Source organism: Halichoerus grypus, chromosome 5 (assembly GCF_964656455.1).
Source record: "Halichoerus grypus chromosome 5, mHalGry1.hap1.1, whole genome shotgun sequence".
Classification (NCBI taxonomy): domain Eukaryota; kingdom Metazoa; phylum Chordata; class Mammalia; order Carnivora; family Phocidae; genus Halichoerus; species Halichoerus grypus.
In genome coordinates this window covers 155,446,075-155,466,941 of record NC_135716.1, presented here as the reverse complement: position 1 = coordinate 155,466,941, position 20,867 = coordinate 155,446,075, and the positions used below count along the sequence as shown (strand labels likewise).

At 41.6% G+C, this 20,867-nt stretch overlaps 1 protein-coding gene across 7 annotated transcripts in view; it reads right to left on the bottom strand.

Annotated features, from left to right (window-relative positions):
* Window positions 1–20,867, bottom strand: part of HIVEP3 (HIVEP zinc finger 3) — a 448,346-nt gene that overhangs the window by 418,452 nt on the left and 9,027 nt on the right. The window lies entirely within an intron of this gene.

The window sequence follows — 20,867 nt, the reverse complement described above, 5'->3', positions numbered from 1 at the left end:
CCATGCTAGTAGTAGGAAAACTACTCTCCCTCCTGAAGATGCTGGGCCCACACAGGCAGCCTGGTGTCTGGGGATAACCTTTCTACCCAGGACCCGATGCAGCATCGGCACATTGCCCTGTTCAAAGGTGTTTCTTCAATTTTCAGGCAATCTGGCTCCCTGTTCTTAGGAGAGTCACAAGCGTTGAAAGACTAGGTTCAGTGATCAAGTATTTATTGAGCACCTTCTATGTGTCCAGCCCTGGGCTTGGCCCCGAGGACATACACAACAATGACCAGGCAGACACAACTATGCTCTCATGGTATTTTCCACCTAGCCCTGGCTTCTCCCATACTCTAGTTGAGGCCAACCTGAATTTTTCGCAGCTTTTACCAGCAGGTCTGGTATCTAGATAGTATGCACCCCTACAAGCGTATTGGTTGGTAAAATACGTTTGGTAAACAACCACCACCTAAGTCTCTTGACTGACCCACCATGGCCCTCCTTGCTCTGGCCTCTCTCCCAGGCCCCATGGAACATCCCCACGTCCATCAACTGGAGGGATAACCCGGGCCCAGTAGGGGTCTCCAGGACCCCACTTCCACACATGGCCTACATCTGTTCTGATCAGTGGGTGCCTGGGCCCCTGTTCATATGCGCTAAAAGTAGCCAAATTGCAAAAAGTGTCTTCCCTCTCTAAAAAAGCTTTAAACTCACACTTTTCTGGTTGATTGCCAGTTCTGTTTAGAAACAGTAGGTCTTTATTTTATAAAAAAGGAAAAGCATCAGACACACAATGTGACAATCAGCAACTGTCTGAGCACTAAGCATTGACACAGGGGACATCTTGCCAAGATGGGACCAAATTACCTTCTCCTCCCCTGCCACCCACTGCAGTGCCTATTAACAGACACCTTCAGAACAGAGGCCTCAGTGAGACAGACCCAGATGGCCCAGCCGCCACGGGAAACAGAGGGACCTCTTGCAGGCCCAGATGCCTGCTGGCTGTGTCAGTCAGGAAGGAGTGGCAAATAACACCCATCAGAGTTCCACCCACCCACGCATAGGACAGCCTCGCTCATTGGGAAATCCCTCTACCTGCCCAGGTGCCAGGAAAGATTGAGACTGGTTCAGACAGATGTGCAAAAGCAGGCATAGAAGCAGCCGGGTTCCCTGTGAACCCTGTGTCCTCAACCCCTTAGAATCACCCAGGGGTACTTTTAAATATAGATGGCAGGCCCTAGCCAGGCACCACCCGTGTTGACCGCTGATCCGGTGGGGCTCGCCATGACACAGGGGGCTCCAGATCTGTGAACGGCCTCCATAGACCAGACTGGAGGGTTCCACTTTCCTGTATCTATTCTGCAGCCCAGAAGGACAATGTCTGGATGTCATTCTGGCTCCAGGCTCCCCCATCCACCCTGCCGTGTGCTTTTCCAGCAGACTGAGCCATGAGTGGTGCCCCGCGTCTGCCTGGGGCAAGGTCCAGAGGGTAAACTGTGCTAGCATTTTGCCCACACATGGTGGCTAGACAGTGAGAACCAGAAAGACATTTATGACATTCATTCACATCCTAATTAATATGAGGTTACAAATTTTAATAGTATCATTCATTATTGCCTTCCAGGGATTTCTGGGGTATTTTCTCACTGCTAACTAATTTTTTTTAAATATTAGTGACCTATCTAGAAATTAAGATTTCAAAGCTGGCTTTTCAAAGAGAATATACAAAAGAAAAAAAACATAATAAAAATGAATCTCTGTTGCCTTCTGAGCCCCTCTGCAAAGCATCCTGGCCTTCATTCAGCCAAGGGCTCCTTATCCACACACTCTAATGTCAATGGGGCCATAGGGAGGGCAGGGATGACCAAAGACAAATTGCTTTAGGAAGCAAGTCCTTCAGGCACTCCTTCCTGGCACAGATCCTGAAATCTTGCGCCTCCCAGGTGGAGGCTCAGACTGGCAGAGAACCAAGCCTTCAAGTCCCAGAACTACTAAAGGGTCCCCTTTCTAAAGAAGGATCACATTTCCTGCTTTGCTGACAAGGAAACTAAGGTGCGGGGAGGTGAAGGGACCAATCCAATGGGCAAATGTCTTTTTAGGGCAAAAAAAATGTCACTTTCATCATCTCAAGGGTACAGTAAAGAGAAAAACCTCAGGCATGCCTTTGGGGAGACATAAACTTGAGATTTCAGTGAAATTAATCAGCCTGCTGTTAAATGTGTATGTTTTATTTCATCTCACACATCTTGCCACCAAAAAGGGATCAAGTCGATACAAATGTCCTGGGCTGGGTACTAACCCCGGGCGGAATGATGAGACACCGCGTGTTGGAGGTCCCCTGCACACTGCCGAGGAAAGTGCTAGATACAGTTTTGTCACCCCTCCAGCCCCTGCAAGCCACCCTCACCCTCACGGACAGGAGGGCCACCAGGTGAGGGGCAGGCCCTGGCATCACCCAGGAGGAAAGAGGAGAGGAAAGCAAACCAAGGACATGCATCAGAGGCCTGAGGAAGAAATCAGAAGGACACTGGTTCAAGACAGGCAGAGCCCAACGTGCATTCCAGGCCTAAAAATGTGGCAAAGATATATAGCAAGCTCTCGGGAGTTCTAATTCTCTTTTAAAACCAAAATGTAACCCTCTCTAATTAAAAAGCAAAAGTTAAGTAGGTTTGTGCATCTGGCGGTTTGAAAACAAGGAAGAGGGGGAAGCTTTATTTTCATTACTTTTGCATACTAGCATCTTTTCGAAAACTTAAGTATGTGACTTGGGCAAGCCACAACTGCTCCGGGTGTCCATTCCTCATTAGTAAAAATGGGGCTAAAGTGGTAAAAATTACTGCCCAAAAGGTAAAGGGTTGGCCCAGATGGCCACTGGAGCCTCCTGAGGAATAGAAGTTCCTTATGTAAAAGATATATTCCTAAACAAGTTGCCACTAAGTTATATCTAAAATGTACCACTGACTTCCCATTGGAGAAATCCCCTTGTCTATGGAGCAGCGGTTCTCCAATAAAGGTAGCCAAAGAAGTAGCAACAGCATCACCTGGGAACTTGTTAAAAAGGCAAAATTCTCGAGCCCCAACCCAGATCTAATGACTCAGAAACCCTGGGGGTGGGCACCAGCAATCTGGGTTTCCTGATGCACTGTTATAGTGACTCATTTCATAAACAAAATAGCTCCTAATGTATTTGTTCCAAATATTAGATGTCTCTGCAAGCATGTCTGTCACGTGGTTCTAGAGCTTTGACTTCAAACGGTCAGTATCTGTATCAGAAACAAAGGGAAAACTCCACACACACAGACAGGTCTCCTTGCTGTCCTGGACACTCCCACCTTCGGGCCTTTGCCCTGGCCATTCCCTCTGTCTAGAACACTGCCCCTTCCATTCCCATCCCATTTAGGACTTAGCTCCAACGTCACCTTCTGAATGAGGCCTACCCTTCACCCAAGACTCCTCTTACCCTGCTCTATTTTTCCCAACATTCTTATCTCCTCCTAAAGAACATGCAATTTCTGTGTGTCTCCCTCTAGTAGGAAATAAGTTGCAGGACAGTAATCTCTTTTGTCTGTTCAGAGAGCCTGGAATGGTGCCCAGCACAGAGCAGGCACTCATATATATTTGGTGAATGGATAAAGGAATCAGGCAAACCCCAGCACAAACGTTTGGGAGTGGAGGGCACAGCCTTCCTTTATTTTGTGAAGACTCCAGTGAGGCTCTACCTTTGTGAACTCAAGAAGCTTCCATCTCCCATGGAAGGCTAGAGGACTGTTGTTCTAGCACCTCACCTAAAGACCCAGTATTGGTGCCCACAGCACATGCTTCTGAAGATACGTGAATGGCTGATATTCTTGTTTTGCAACCAACACTAAGGAAAGAGAAAGTTGCTAGAACCGTACTATGAACCAGGAGTGAAAGCATTGGGTTTAGAAATCTTAGCCATCAATCAAATGCACCACTCATCTGACAATACTTTCTCTCAAATAAAGCCTTCTCCAGTATTTAAAAGTTAAGACTAGTAATTAAATTGCACAACCATCAGAGTCAACTCAAATTCAAGACTTCTGCTTCTAGCTTACAGCGGGAAATGTAAAATTGTGCCAAATGCCTATGATCTTTCCCTAGCTGGTTCAACAGGAGTGATCTGGACGTAGGATGTCCAGTCTTTCATAACTAGTTTCGTTTTATGACATTCCTGAGAATTTCCAGTTCTATTTTTTTTTTCTATAAAATGGTTCTATACAGAGAGCTTTAAGGTCGCCACAAGGTATGTGAAAGCTTATCACTAGAAAAGATCATGTGCCCAGTAGTTTCTGCCTAATCTGAGTTTTTCTGAGTAATAAGCACAGCTATAAAATATAGTTCAGTTGAGTCAATCAAGTATCCAACTTACATGGACATAAGTTCAGGCGCCCTGCGCCTCACCATCCCCACCACAACACAGATTTTTCGAGCCTGACCCACTACATGCTCCATATCTTTCCAAAAGCACATGCCCTCAGGGGATCATGAGGTAGGGATGTGAATCCCTGTTCCTTCTCCCAGCTCAGGTAGTGCAGATCTCTCCCAGTGTAAACATTTTTTCACGATGAGTGGGATTCTGAAGATTAAGATACTTTGGTTTGGTGTAGTATGGTATGGCATGGTGTGTGGTGAGGTGTGCTGTGGTGTGGTGTGGTGTGGTATATGGTGAGGTGTCATGTGGAGAGGTGGTATGTGGTGTGGTGTACAGTGTGGTGTGTGGTGTGATACGTGGTGTGGTATATAGTGTGGTATGGCGTGGTGTGTGGTATGTGGTATGGTGTAGGGTATGGGTGGGGTGGGGTGTGAGTGGTGTGATGTCTAATGAGATGTGTGTGGTGTGGTGCGGTATGTTGTGTGGTGAGGTATGGTATGTGGTGAGGTATGATGTGGTGTGGTGTGGTGTGGTATTGTACATGGAGAGGGGCTGTGTGGTGTGGTATGTGGTATGGTGTGTGGTGCGGTGTGGCGTGGCATGTTGTGTGGTGTGGTATAGTGTGTGGTGAGGTGTGATGTGCGGTGTGATGTGCGGTATGGTGTGGTGTTGTGTGTGGAGAGGTGGTGTGTGGTGTGGTGTGGTGTGGTGTGGTGTGGTGTGGTGTGGTGTGGTGTGATGTGTGTGTGCTATGGTATGTGGTTGGTGTGGTGTATAGTATGGTGTGGTGTGGTATGTGGTGTGGTATGGTATGATGTGTGTGCAGTGTGGTGTGTGGTGAGATGTGGTGTGGTGTATAGTATGGTGTGTGGTATGGTATGGTGTGATGTGTGTGTGGTATGGTGCGTGGTATGGTGAAATTTGTGGTGTGGTGTGTTGTGGTGTGGTGTAATGTTTGGTGTGGTGTGGTATATGGTGTGGTATAATGTGTGGTGTGATATGGTATGGTGTGGAGTGGCATGTGGTGTGGTATGGTTTGGTGTGCCAGAGTGTGGCTCGTAAATACGATCCAAGAGTTTCACTGAGTGCCTAGTCAAAGAACAGCAACTGAGTGGAGAAAAACCAGCTTAATTGAGCTTATTGAGAGAAAGCACAGTGTCCAGCACTGATGGGTAATTTGAGGACTTTCTAGGTAATACTGACCTTCTACCATCTCTGAAACTTCACCCTCACATAGTGGCAAGTCTCCTTACAGAGAAGCATCTGGCATAGGAAGCAACATCGTAGTGACCAGGACACTTCCTCTGAGAGCAGAGGTCCAGGAGGTGCCAGGAGAGCAAGGGGTAATGCGGCAGCCAGTGGGCATTGCTTACCAGACACTACACAGCACTTACACACATTTCAGGGTTCTCAACTTTTCTACTGCTGATGCCTACCAGAAAGCAGTCTACTCCATAATATGACAATATCTGTACTGTACTAAAACGTCTAATGTAAAAGTAATACATGTACTTAAAAAAAAAAAAGTAGCACAGAAGAGTAGGAAATGCAAAGCAGAAAAGTATTTTTCCCATTGTAGCCTCCATTGTAGCCCAGAGTTTCTAAGAAGAAAGGGAAAGCCATATGCCAGCATGAGCCCTAAAAAGCTTTTAACTATACAGTGTATGCAATGGAATCCACTTTCCTCTTGAAGACATTCTTTTTTTTTTTTAAAGATTTTATTTATTTGACAGAGAAAGACATAGCGAGAGAGGGAACACAAGCAGGGGGAGTGGGAGAGGGAGAAGCAGGCTCCCCACTGAGCAGGGAGCCCAATGTGGGGCTCGATCCCAGGACCCTGGGATCATGACCTGAGGTGAAGGCAGACGCTTAACTGACTGAGCCACCCAGGCGCCCCGAAGACATTCTTGACTTCAATTGTTACCAGTTGCTTTCTAGATCTGCTTCCAGTTGTTATACTAGGATTTATTTCTGTTGCCCTACTGAGTTATTACCATGGTTTCTGGGGTTCAATATTTTCGTCATTTATTGATCATTTAATCGTTTGGCTAGAAAATACACTCCACTAATTGTTCTCTTTTGGAAAGGTAATGTGGAAAGCAAATTTCCTGAGTCCCTACATGTCTGAAAATGTTTATTTTACTCTCACATTTAATTATTCATGTAGCTGGTAGAGCAAACACTACTACATGTCACAACACTCATCTACTCCCACCCTTATGCGTCTCATTACAGGATCTTCTTTGGTACAGGTATTCTTCCTCTTCATGTGTCCACACAGGCTAATTCCTGACCTGTCTAGGTCAATATGGTTATCCTATTATCTTTCCAATGATTGGCTGAGGAATAAGCATGTGATAAAATTTTAGTGAACAAAACATGAAGAAAAGTATGTCAGAGCTTCTGAATAAGAGACATTCTTGTCTTCCTCTGGAGACTGTTGTTTCCGGGTGTGGTGCCCGGAAGTACTGTGGACATCTTGCTACTAGAGAAGAACCAGCCTGAGTATAAATCCAAGAAATTGAGGATGACACGCAGAATGGGTGAAGAATCAGGAAAGTTTTTGTCATTTATCATTATTAAGCTGATGAATTTACCAGCCTTTGTGATGCCCTACCTCTGAATTTCATATAATGCGAGATAATACATTTCCTGCTTATTTAAGCCATTTGAGATTGGCTTTCGGTTCCTTACAGTCAAAAGCACCCTAATTAATACAGCAGGGTATAGAATTCTTGGTTTACTTTCCTTTAGAAATTTGAAAGCATTATTCCATTGTCTACTAGCATCTAATGTTGACTACTGAAGTGATATGTGAATCTATCCCCCAATGCCTTGTGAATAATCTGATTTTTCCTCTTGCTGAGAGATTTCATAGTATTTGTCTTCATTTCCAGAGTAGTGAAATTCCATCAGAGTGTGTCTTAGTTTGGGTCTTTTTTCATTTATTCTGCTTAGCACTCAGTGGGCTCCTTTTAATTCAAGAATTTGATTCTTTAGCTCAGAGAAAGTTTATTCTATTATTTCTTTGATTATTTCCTTTGTATCTATTATACAGATATTGGACCTTCTCAAACTATATTTATTGTCTTTTTACATATCTCTTATACTTGCTATCTTTTTGTACTAGGCTCAGAAAGATTTTTTTTCACCTTCACCTTCCTGTTTATTCATTTGTAATTTATCAGTGTCCTTTCTGTTCTTCAGACATTTTACTGCATTTTTAAATTTCAGCAATCATATTTTTAATTTCTGAGAATTCTTTTCTTCGAATTACATCTTTTTCATAGCAATGTGTCATTATTTTATCTATGTGAAAATCTTTGAATTGCTTTTACTATTTCCATAACCTCTCAGGTGACTTCTTGTTTGATTACCTTGGTCTTTGTTTTTTATGGTGTTGATTTCCCTCAGATGTCAGGTGGTCCTTAGTTGACCATTTATATTTATTGATGGAGGACTTTGTAGGTAGGATAGGCAGCTCACTGCAAGTTTCCTTTGTGGTTAAGAAGGTCTATTTGCTCTGAATATGAAGGCAGGCTGTAGCTTCTGTGTGGAGAGATCCTTCTCTTTAGAATACCTGGGTGGAGACCAGGCAGGTAGATTTGGAACTTTCACCACTGTCAAGCAAAAGTGGGCACTTAAAAGTATTTTCCTCCTAGCTGAGATGGCTTTCCTTTTTACCCTCTGGTTCAACCCCCAGGATTTCCATTTTATCCTCTGGGTCTACTTCAAATATTATTCTGCCTTGCTCCCTTGCTCCAACTTCATACCTTGAGTTTTCCTTTAGCAAACCTTTCAGAAGTTCAAAAAAACAATTCTTAGAATTCAAACTGCTCTATACACATCTAAGAAAGGAAGGAGTTACTTAAGCCAAAATGTCCTGAGGACATCTTGCTGCCTCAGAGCTCACTTTGATCCTCTGTATGTACCAATCCCAAGCCTAGAGCCTCTCTGAAGAAAGTCTTTCCCCTTGGGTTCCCCTATTTGAATTCTAACCCATGGTTTCCTATTATATATTGAACCTTAGAAATAATAAAATTCAAGTTCATCTAATTTCCATCTTCCAGAAACTTGATGAAATCTCTTGTCTACCCCTAGCACTCCTTCCTGTTTTCAGAGCTGTCATGGATTCATTTCTTTCTACATTTCTTTAACTGTCATTTCATGGTTTCTAGGAAGGCAGGGGAGGCAAATGAATGTACCCAAGTCTGTTATCTTGAACCAGAATTCTTTTTTTTTTTTTGAACCAGAATTCTTAATACATTTCTATTAACAAAATCAACTTTTTATTTCCATTTTTTGACAGTGTGAGAAGTTTTGGAGTGTCTGGGAATTCCCTGAAATTGCATGCCAAATTTGATATGTATGTGCATACACATGCATATTTCTACAGAAAGTCATAGTTTTCATCACATGCTCAAGTAGTCTGTAACCCAAAGCAGGTTAGGAAACTAAGGGGAAATGGATAAGACAAACAATTGCATGTTCTTGGTGCAAGTGAAATCCATATAACATGGGGGGTAAGGGGGTGGGCAATGGGTTAGAAGCAAAAATTGGTGTACCGAGTTTAAAAAATTAAATCTGAACAAGTGTATAAAGTCAAATACATTTTTGTCAAATTAATTCTAACCATAATTAATTTCTGTCCTGCCCCCCCCCCCGCCCCGCCATTCCCTCCAAAGTCAGAAATTCAATCTAGGTTATTTCCAGTAAACCCAGTCACTTCTGGGTAAAAGCAATCATTTCAAGCTAAAACTTGGTGAACTCAAAATATCACACCACTATCATCCTTCTTGCCAAGTTTCTATCAAACATGGCTCAGGCATTTGGGCACCTGGTGCCTGCCCTGGCTTCTATTGCACTGCCTTCCTCCCACCTAATCTTTAGTCATTGGTCTCTAAACCCACCAAATCCTTCACTGATGTCCTTGGTTCTCATGTTGGCCTTCGAGCATCAAATCTAGAAGGGTCATCTGCATCCTTTTAATCTCAACCACATGCTCCTTTAGGTTCACTGGCTCACTCGCTCCTAATGTCTTCCCCCACTTTTCTCTTTGCTACTTCAAAACTATCTTGAAGACCAGGAGTTTGGGACACTATTCTGTCCTACTCTCTAATCTCAACCTTAAACATGTCACCCTGCCCTTTTGTACTTTTGTTGGTGCTGTACCATGATGACACAAATAACTGCTCTATAAGGCTTCACCCTGGGAAACAGCGGGAATGAGAGTGAGGTACTGATGTCTCTGCTCTTGGATTCACCTCACCCCACCTTCAAGAATCAGCCCATGGCATAAAGATATGACACTGGATCTCTTTTCATGAACCCACGGCAATATAAGCTGTAACACATCTCCTCTGGTTCTTCCCCAACCTATTTTAGGCCATGTTTAGTTAGTTTATAGAACAAGGTACTTTTGTTCCTCGTCTACACTGCCATATTTATTGATTCTAAGATGTACATTTCTTTACACATAAACATCTCTTAAATTGGGGTATATCTTACAACTCACGACATCTTAGATTTAAGGACACATGATATTTCCAATCTGTGGTCTATGGCATAACTTTATCCTTTGTGTATTAGTTTGCTAGGGCTGCCATAAACTGAGGGGCTTAAAAAACCCCAGAAATTTATTGTCTACAGTTCCAGAGGCTGAAGTTCGAGATCAAGGTATTGACAAGGTATTAGCTCCTTCCAAGGGCTTAGCAAAGGGTCTGTTCCAGGCCTCTCTCCTTGGCTTATAGATGGCCATCTTCTCCCTATGTGTCCTCACATGATCTTCCCTCTACGCATATATCTGTGTCCAAATTTCCTCTCCTCTTTTATAAGGACACCAGTCACATTGGACTAGAGCCCATCCTAAAGACCTCATTTTAAGTCGATTACCTCTGTAACTCCCTATCTCCAAATGAGGTCACATTCTCAGGTACTGGGGGTTAGTTTTTCAACATATTAATGGTGGGGGAAACACATTTCAACCCAGAACACCTTGATTCCTTCAAAGAGATTCACTTTTGATGTTCATTATCCAACTCTCACAAATCAAAAGGCTTGCTGGTCTCTGCTATGAACAGCAAGCCTTTTGATTATATATATAATCTTGATATATATATATTATATACATTATATATATATATATATATATATAATCTTGATAGAATATAAAATCTTGATAGAAACCCTGTTTCATTATCTGTACATTTCTGCTATAACAATCCAAATGCTCCCTAGGCAATCAATTAATAACAGAGTAAATGGGGGCATTGGGTAACTTTAAGGGATGGGGAGGAAAGAAATCTCTATTAATATTTCAAAGTTTTTTCCAACTTATTAAATCAGCCCAAGGTGCTGAATTCACTGGGTCAACTCCATAGCGGTCTGCCACTTCCACGGAATGTTTTACGTGCTTCTCAAAATTCTCCCCTCAAGTACTTCCTGACAGCACAGGAGTAGAAAAACACCCCAGGAATTCTGAAGACATAACCCAAAGCAGTTTACTCGAAGCATGAAATTTTTATATCCCCTGTTTAATCTTTAAATGCCATGTGAATTTTATTCTTCAACCATGTGGCAGTAGTTTTAATGAGGAAGAAAAATTCGAAACGATTTCCCCCCAAAGTTCCAAGTAACATCCAGGAAGAGGTGCCCAGTTTATCCTATGACTTCATGTGCCCCTGGCATGATGCCCCATGTTTGAGAAGCACAGCTTTCACTGGAGGAAACAGGAAGTTCCACAGATAAAAGGGTTTTGTTTGTTTCCAGCAGAGAAGGATCTTCATTCTGGCACTGCCAGGAAACCAGTCCTTTTCCACCCAAAGGACAGCATTTCCTGAAGAGCAGATACATGTTCCTTCCCAGCTGGTGGAGAGTCTGCGAGGTGAAAAGAAAAAGGCATGCCACAAAGTTAACAACGCACATCACAAGGAGAGAAAGAGGCCAAGGGAAAGCGGGGTCAGAGTTCAGGGAGAAAAAGAAAAACCAACAGCCCATGGTACAGAGCAAAGAGGTGAGCAGAGTGTGCAAAGCATCAGCAAGAAGGCAGAAAGAGAAAGGGGTCAGAGGAGATGAGTGTAATAGGATTTGTGGTGAAGATCAGCAAAGTCTGAAATAATGGGGGGACAGCAGAGCACAAATAAAACTGGGCCGCCAAGAGGACCTACATCCTGAGCTTCATAGAGTCCCTAGCACTGCTCCAAAGAAACTTCCTCTCGAATAGTCCAGTGCTGCCACTCTGTTCTCTCATCGCCATTAGCTTGCTGTGTTGTGATGTCCACTGAAGCAAAGTTTCTGGGCACCAATGAAGCTAAAGTTGCCAGGTGGTTTCCAGAATTAACTCCAAATTTATGAACCACTGATAAACATAAGCCTGAAAATCGCTTAACCCCTGAATTAATGCAAGTCAGTGATAAGCATCTTCCCCAAATTTAATGAGTTGAAAAACAATTCCTGGGGGCGCCTGGCCGGCTGAGTCTGTAGAACACACAACCCTTGATCTCCGGATGGTGAGTTCGATCCCCACGTTGGGCATGGAGATTACTTTAGGGGAAGAAAAAAAAAAATCCCACAGTTCCTTGTTGGTTTTCATTTTCATCTCTTGGATTGTTTGGAATCAGCTCTGAGTGTTACGGGCTAGGTTCCTGTATAGCCTCGTCCAGAAAGGTCCCACTCCGCCGCTTTCATCCTTCCCTACTCTGCTCACATACAGGTGCAGAGGCACCATACCTGTGGCTGCCAGACCGGCACTGGCCTCCAAAGGCCATGGCGCCCACCCCCCCACTGGAGCAGCCAAGCAGGGGAGAAAGTGAGACGGCTAAAGCAGGTCATTCTTCAGGAAATCCCTGGGCTCCTGGCCAGTCGCACCAAAGCCCAACGGCACCACAACCAGGGCAAAGAAATAAAAGCAAAGCTCTTCTCTTCTGAGTGTAATGGAGACAATTCTCAGTTCTCAAACTCAGGTGTGCAAGGAATGCAAATTTACTGTTCTCTAATCATCTAATTTATATTTAAGTCCTCCATTTGGTAATTACAGGCAATTCAAAGTCTCTCCCCCAGCCTCACCTCCACAGAGTTACATCTAAATTCCCAGGCCTTACTTAGTGTCAAGGTGCCAGAGGGAGAGGGGCACCTGATCCTCCGAGGTGCCCCCAGCCCCCAGCCCCTGCCCACACCTCCTCTCTCCCCTTCAGCCTTGGATCACTGGTCCACTTGGAGTCCCACAGAGTCCTCCCAAGTGCAGACCTCCTCAGCCTTCAGGAGCACTTTCCTTGCCCTTTGCTGCACAAGGACTCTGGGAAATGCTTGGGGGGGGGGGGTAGGGGGACTTCTCTGCCTCCATAGGGCAAGAAGCCACCTCTGCTTGGATGCTCCAGGCATTGGGAATCAGAGTCACACGACTGTCCTGGGCTGTACTAAATACAGGAGCACAGCCTTCCTCCGATATCTGGATCCCCAGACTTGTGAGGGGCTTACATAGCCACTGCCCTTCAGGATTCAGCCTAGACACGCAGCCAGCCTCCTTGGGAGCCACAAACATGGGCCTCTCCTCCTTCCCCTCTAACTTCCCTTCCCCTCACCAAGGGCACCATTACTGCATTGGGGAAAGGACAGGGGGAGATTGAGGGGTGCCAGAAAAGACTTCTGTTGCCCATGAGGCACCCTTCTAAATCTACTGTCTATGCACTGAGTCCTTTGGTGCCCCCATGAGGACCAGGCTTTGGAAAATCAAAAGCCAAGCATTCATTTCTGGATTCTGCTATGTCACTTGTCCCCTGAAGCAATGAACGTGGAATGCCCTAGCTGCCTAGGCAGGGGGATGTGCCATAAGTACAAGGAACCAGAGGGACTAAAACCTCAGTGAATAACTAGAAATGGTGGGCTGCCACACCGCCCCTCGTCCTTCAGCTGCCTGCATGGCTATAGCAGTTCTGCCTTCCTGTCATGCCTTGTCCCTTTTGAACTTCCCCCTTCCAAAGTCCTTAGTAAAAACATCAAATAATTACATGCTGTAATTGCCGGTTGCACAGGGACTGGAGGAAAGGGCAAAGGGGCTTTTGGCGAGTCACACTGGGGTGAAACAGCATGGAAGTCCAAGAAACAGCAAAGAGCAGAATGTGATTAAGAAGTAGAGGGCAAGTGTCCCATTTACGTTTTAAAAAAGACTTCATATCTGGATGTATATACATGAGCAAATGTATAGAAAAAAATCATGGGAGAGCAGTGAAATTGGAAAGGGGACTTCCACATTTTTCCCTATATGCTCTATATCATTTGAATTATTTCCAAGGAGAACGTATCTGTGTTCTATAGAAAAATGAAAGAACAGAAGCAGCAGATAAAGGTAGATAGACAGGCAAGAAGGATTGGAAAAAAATGCCTTCGTTAGGAGTTTCATCCTTGTCATGAAGCTGGTGAAATACAGACAGAATTTAATAGTCCTGATCTTTCAGTTGGTAAAGCAACACAAACTTGTTGTAGTAAAATTGGAAAATGCAAAGAAATATAAAAATGAAAATCATCAGTAATCGCACCCCCGAGAGATATAGCCAGTGTTGACACTTTGGTCTACTTTCTACCAATCTTAATACATGTCTCGTGAATATTTTTACTTATATGGCATCATTCTCTGTAAGAAACTTCATTTTGCTTTTTTGTAATTTTTGTCACTGTTTTTCTACCTATAAAAGTAATGTGTTAATTATAGTAAAAAAAAATTTAGACACCTTATGAAGGGCTATTTCTCATAATCTCCATGGTTAATAGTTTGGTGTATATTTTCCCAGTATTTTCCAATAAAATACATATTTCTTTAAATGAGATAATAAATGTTCATCAACTTATTCCTTTCATTTAGCAATCAGTCTCTCCTGGCCATCTGATTTTTTCAGTTGATACAGAGCAATATCATTCTTTCTACCAAACATAGTATATTTTATTATACAAAGTGTACCTTATTTAGCCAGTGCTATATTAATAGACACTTAAAATATTTCCAATTTTAGGGACGCCTGGGTGGCTCAGTTGGTTAAGCGACTGCCTTCGGCTCAGGTCATGATCCTGGAGTCCCGGGATCGAGTCCCGCATCAGGCTCCCTGCTCGGCAGGGAGTCTGCTTCTCCCTCTGACCCTTCTCCCTCTCATGCTCTCTGTCTCTCATTCTCTCTCTCTCAAATAAATAAATAAAATCTTTAAAAAAAAAAAAAAAAATATTTCCAATTTTAACTATCACAAAAAATGCTTTATTGAATATTTGATCCTGATATGTATAATTTCACACACTTATGCAAATATTTTCTGAGATAAAATTCCTGGAAATTGATTGTTAGGTCAAATAGGATGCACATTTTACATTTTAAAGGATGTTGCCAAATTCCTCTAAAAATGCTGTAGAGGGGCGCCTGGGTGGCTCAGTCAGCTAAGTGTCTGCCTTCGGCTCAGGTCATGATCTCAGGGTCCTGGAATCAAGTCCCTGAGTACGGAGCCTGCTTCTCCCTCTCCCTCTCCCCCACTCATGCTCTCTCTCACTCTCGCTCTCTCTCTCTCAAATAAATAAATAAAACTTTTAAAAAATTAAAAATAAAAATGCTGTAGAAACAGTTCCAACAACAGGGTATGAGAGTACTCTTCTGAAAAACCTTAGCAAAACTTGGTATTATCGATCTTTTAATATTTGATGACATGACTGGCAACATATAATATATTATTATTATTTTACAAATATTTTCCTTAGCTTGACATTTACCTTTCATTTAATTACAATTTTAATTGTGCTTCTTGATGAAATTTTTAATTTTATGCAGTCCAATTTATGATACCAAAATTTTCAAAATGTTGACCCATATTTAATTGTGGAATTTTCATCTTATATTTAAATATTGAATCTAGCTGTAGCTTACTTTGGCTTAAGAACCAAAGTAAAGATCCAGGTTTTTTTTAATAAAAAATTTAATGAAGCATACGTTACATACAGAGAAGTGCACAAAGCATAAATGCACAGGTTAATGAATTTTCACAAAGTAAATTTCATGCACCCCATGTGGCACACCCCTGTTTGCCACATCATGAGCCACACCATCCGGTGCAGAAAACAGAACATGACCCACACCCAAGAAGTCCCCTTAATTTCCCCTTCCAGGGGCACCTGGGTGGCTCAGATGGTTAAGCATCTGCCTTCGGCTCAGGTCATGATCCCAGGGTCCTGGGATCGAGTCCCACATCGGGCTCCCTGCTCCTTGGGAGCCTGCTTCTCCCTCTGCCTCTCTCTCTCTCTCTCTGTCTCTCATGAATAAATAAATAAAATCTTTAAAAAAAAAAAAAAATTTCCCCTTCCAGTCGTTACCTCCCCTAGGCAACCACTCTCCTGATTTATATCACCAAAGATTAGTTCTGTCTGTTGTGGTATCTGGCTTCTTTTTCTCTGCATCATGCTTATGAAATGCATCTATGCCTTGGTATGTAGCTATAGATTACTTATTCTTATTCCTGTAGACATTCCATTGTACAAATATACTATGATTTATTTATCCATTCTACTGCCTTTGGACATTTAGGTTACTTCCGGTTTGAGGCTATTAATAATATAATAGGAGTGCCATGAACATTCCTATATGACTGTTTATAACCATATATACATGTCTGCTGGGTATATACCTAGGTGTGGAATTTGGAGTATGGAGTATGTGCGTTTAGCTTTAGTAGAGACTACCAGTTTTCCAAAGTAGTTGTACACACCCACCAATAATATATAAGAGCCCAATTGTTCATGTTCTTGCCAACACTTGATATTACCTGACTTTTTAATTTTGTCCATTCTAGTGGATATGTAGAGATAGTAACTGTAGCTTTAATTTGCATTTCCCTGAGAACAAATGAAGTTGTGTACCTTTTAATATATTTATTGACCATTTGAACATCCTCTGTGTGAACTACTTACTTTTTTTTTTTTGTCCTTTTTGTCTATTTTCCTAGTGGGCTACTTGCTTTTCTCTTACTGGTTTTTAGTTCTTTACAATATTTTCTACTCTATGGCTTGCCCTTTCATTTTCTTCATGGTGTCTTTTGATGATCTGTAGTTCTTGATTTCAATCTAATCTAGTTTATCAATATTTTCCTCTATAGTTAGTGCTTTTGTGTCTTCTTTAAGAGATGTTTGTTACCCCAAGGTTACACAGATATTCTCTTAGGTTTCCTCCTAAGACCTTTGTCTTATCTGTCATAGTTAGATCTACAATGCAGCTGGAATTAATTTTTGTGAATGGTTTGAGGAAGAGGTCAAGATTTATTTTTTCCATATGGATATTAAATTGAATCAGCACAATTTATTGAAAAAACATCCTTTCTCTCCTACATTTCAGGGTCACCTTTGTTGTTAATCAGGTGATCATATAAGGGTCTCTTCCTAAGTTTCCTAATATGTTCCATTGGACCCTTTGTATATTCTGGCACAAACACCACAGTCTTAATTACTATAGCTTTACCATAAGTCTAAATGTCGGTAGTGGAAGTTCTCTCAGCTTTGTTCTTATTCTTCATGATTGTCTTAGCTAATTTTGGCCCCTTTCCTTTCCATACAAATTTCATAGTCAATGTCCATTTAAAAAAGCCTGTTGAAATTTTGAATGGTTTGCACAATTTACAGATAAATTTGGGGGAATTAACATCTTTACAACCTTGAGTCATCCAGTCTATGAACATAGTATATCTCTCCATCTACTAAAGTCTTTTTTAATTTCTCTCAATACATATTCTTGTTTTCAGTGTAGAGATCTTGTACATCTCTATTACATGTATTCCTATGAATTCAGTGTTTTTGAAGCTATTGTAAATGGTATCATTTTTTAAATTTCTTTTCTATTCTTTGTTACTAGTATATAGAAGTACAATTGATTTCTATATATTGACCTTGTATCCATCAGCCTTGCCAAATTTTATTAATTCCAAGAGCTTATCTAAAGATTCTTTGGGATTTTCTGGATACACAATCATTTTGCCTCCTAATAGTGACAGTTTTATCACTTTCTCTGCCCTTGCAGCAATGGCTGGAAGTTCTAATGCAATGTTAAAAAGAAGTCATGATAGCAGACATCCCAGAGAGAAGGCTTTCAACATTCCACCATCAAGTATGATGTTTGCTTTAAGTTATTTGTAGGTACTCATTATCAGATTAAGGAATTTCCTTTGCTAAGACTTATTCTTTTTTATCAGGAATCAATGTTGAATTTTATCAAATCTTTTTTCTGCATCTATTGAAATGATTGTTTATATTTTCTCTTTATTCTGTTATATTGGGGAATCACTTTGACTTATTTTCAAATGTTAAACTACTTGTGAATTCCTGAAACCTGTCCCACTTGGTTATGGCATATTATCCTTTTTATACATTATTGAATTCATTTTGACTATATTTTGTTTAGGATTTCTGTATCAATGTCCATGAGAGGGTTCAGTCTTTAATTTTCTTTTCTTGTGATGTCCTCATCAGGTTTTGGTATAAAGGTTTTTCTTAAGAATGAGCGAGGACATGTTACATCTTTCTCTATTCTCTGGGAAAATGTGTAAGATTGATGTTATTACATCATTTAAACATTGGGAAGGCTTTATCAGAGAAACCACATGGGCCTACAGAGCCTCTTTGTTTGTTTGTTTGTTTATCTGTTTGGTAGGAAGGTCTTTAATAATGAATTCAATTCTTTAATACATATAGCCCCATTCAGATTTTTTATTTCTTCTTCTTGTGTTAGTTTTGATATGTCAGACTTTAAAGAAATTTGTTTATTTTGTCTAAATTGTCAAATATGTTGACATAAAATTATTCATAATATCCTCTTATTAATAATCTATTTTAGGGGTATCTGGCTGGCTCAGTTGGTAGAGCATGCAATTCTCGATCTCGAGATCATGAGGTTGTGAGTTCAAGCCCCACACTGGGTATGGAGCCTACTTAAAAAAATAATAATAGCAATCTATTTTATCCTTAAATGACTAACCACTTTCTCAAAACCACTTGTTAAATAATATGTCTCTTAGAAACTGTGATATGCTACCTCTATCATTCAAATTTCATTTAATAAGCCATTCAAAAATATGTATCAGCTCAAACCATGATCCAGACATCATTCCAGTGCTAGGAATAAGCATTAAATAAGACAACATTCCTCCTTTCAAAGCTTAAACTTAGTGAAGAAAACAGACAATAAACAAGATCATGACAAGTATTCTGAGGAATACAGCAGGGTAAGGGTGTGAAGAGGGGGAAGGCAAGGACTATTTTACATGCAAGAATCAGAGAAGGTCACTCTGAAGAGGTTATATCTGATCATAGACCTGAATGATGTGACAGAATGAGCCATAACAATATCAGAAGGAAGAACTGCAAAGGCCCTAAGGTAGTAATAGTACTTGGGATGGTCCAGAAAGAGCAAAGAGGCCAGTGCAACTGTAGCACAATAAGTAAGATAGAAAGAAAAACAGAAGATAAATTTAGAAACCTAGGTAGGAGCCAGATTGTACACAGTCCTATAGAGTATGATAGTGATTTGGGGTATTCTAAATGTAATGGGAAAACACTGGCTTTAAGCAGGCAAGTAACATGATATCATTTATGTTTTAAAAGATCCTCTAGGGGCGCCTGGGTGGCTCAGTCAGTTAAGTGTTCCAACTCTGAATTTCAGCTCAGGTCATGATCTCAGAGTTGTGAGATCGAGCCCAACTTCGGGCTCTGGCACTGGGCATGGAGCCTGCTTAAGATTCTCTCTCCCCCTCTCCCTGTGCCATCCTTCCCCTCTCCCTCTCAGATAGATAGATAGATAGATAGATAGATAGATAGATAGATAGATAGATACATAAATAAATAGGACTCCTCTAACTATGTGTGTAGAATAGACTGGGGGAGGCTATTGCAATAATCCAAGCAAAGGATGGCTATGGCTTGGATGATGGTGGGAAGAGTGGAGGCCAGGTTAAGTGCTCAGATTCAGTTTATGTTTTGAAGGCAGAGTGAACAGGACTTCCTGTTGACCTAAATGTGGGAGCTATAGGAAAGAGAAGACTCAAGGATAATTTCTAGGTTTTTAGTCTGAACAACTGGATAGATAGTAGTACCCTTTTATGAGCCTGAGAATTAAGGGAAAGGAGCAGGTTTAGGGTAGGGAAGTTGAAAATTGGGAGTTTGGTATAAGACATGCTAAGTTTCAGATCTTGTTGGACACTCCAGTGTAGAATCAAAGTGGGCAGATGAACATACGGGTCTGAATTGCAGAAGAATGATGAAAACTGGAGATATAAACTTAGGAGTCATGTACAAATAGATATTTAATACCATAAAGCAGGGAAAAAATCATCTAGGAATGGAGAGGATGTCCAAGACCTGAGCCCTGCAATACTCCAACTTTAAAAATTGGGAAGAGAGAATCCATAGCAAAGATGACTGAGGAGCATCTAATCCAATGAGGTGAAATTCCCATATGTGTGTGTTTCTGAATTCAACACTCTTCTTTCCTGATCTTTCTGTTGATTCTTGTGTCAGTTTTGATTCCTTCAATTCCAAATAACAAACAATCCAACTCAAATAAGCTTAAGCAATGAAAAAACAGCCGGTATGGCTCTAATAATGTCACTTGGATGCCTAGCTTCTCTCCTATGCTTTCCAACATGGTGGCTTCATTGTTGGTTTCATGGAATAATGACGAGGCTGGGGTCCCACAAAAAGGAGAGGGATAGCACTAATGACCATAAGAAGCTTCTAGTCAAACCAAATTCATGGCTGCAGTTCTGTAAAATCAAGGTGGTATAAAACAATCCTCAAAATCTGTGCAAAAACTGGCCAGTGATTACAACCTACATTTTCCTTTTTGTCTTGCTCCTCTCAGTGCCAGGGCAACCTTCTCCACTGTCTCTAAGTGGGGGAGGAAGAGATGGTTTTACTTCTGGTTCACCTTTACCCTCAGTAGTTCCAGCTTTATATGGAAATAGTCTCCTATGAGACTCTCCACCTTGGGCAAGCTACAGACTTTGACTTCTAACCTCCTTGCCCTGCAAGGCTGCCAAAACCAAAGCCCTATTTTACTAGAATCAACAAATGTTCTCAGGGCAAAAGCAACTTAAGCCTTCCAGTGACCAGCACATCCTTCTAGGTTCCCACTAAACCTTAGATTTCCACCTTCTAGTCCCTTTGTCTCTTCCCAGTTCTTTCGTGCTTTTAAGGAAATTTAATTTTTTTAATTTAAAAAATATACCCAAACATTTTAATATTTTTCAGTAGGAACTCTGGTCCACCTAACCTTGCCTACCATGATCAGAAACAGAAGGCTACCATTTCCTTCTTCGTTGCCATTGGATGAGTTATTTTCCTTGGCAGTTACAGTATTTGCAGGAGGTTCCTCTGGCCAGGGGAGGGGAGGACAACCATGATACTCTTTCAGATGAGCTATTTTTTTGCAATCCAAAGGCCCTCTTCCTCCCTGCTCCCACAGAGACAGAATACTTCCCATAGA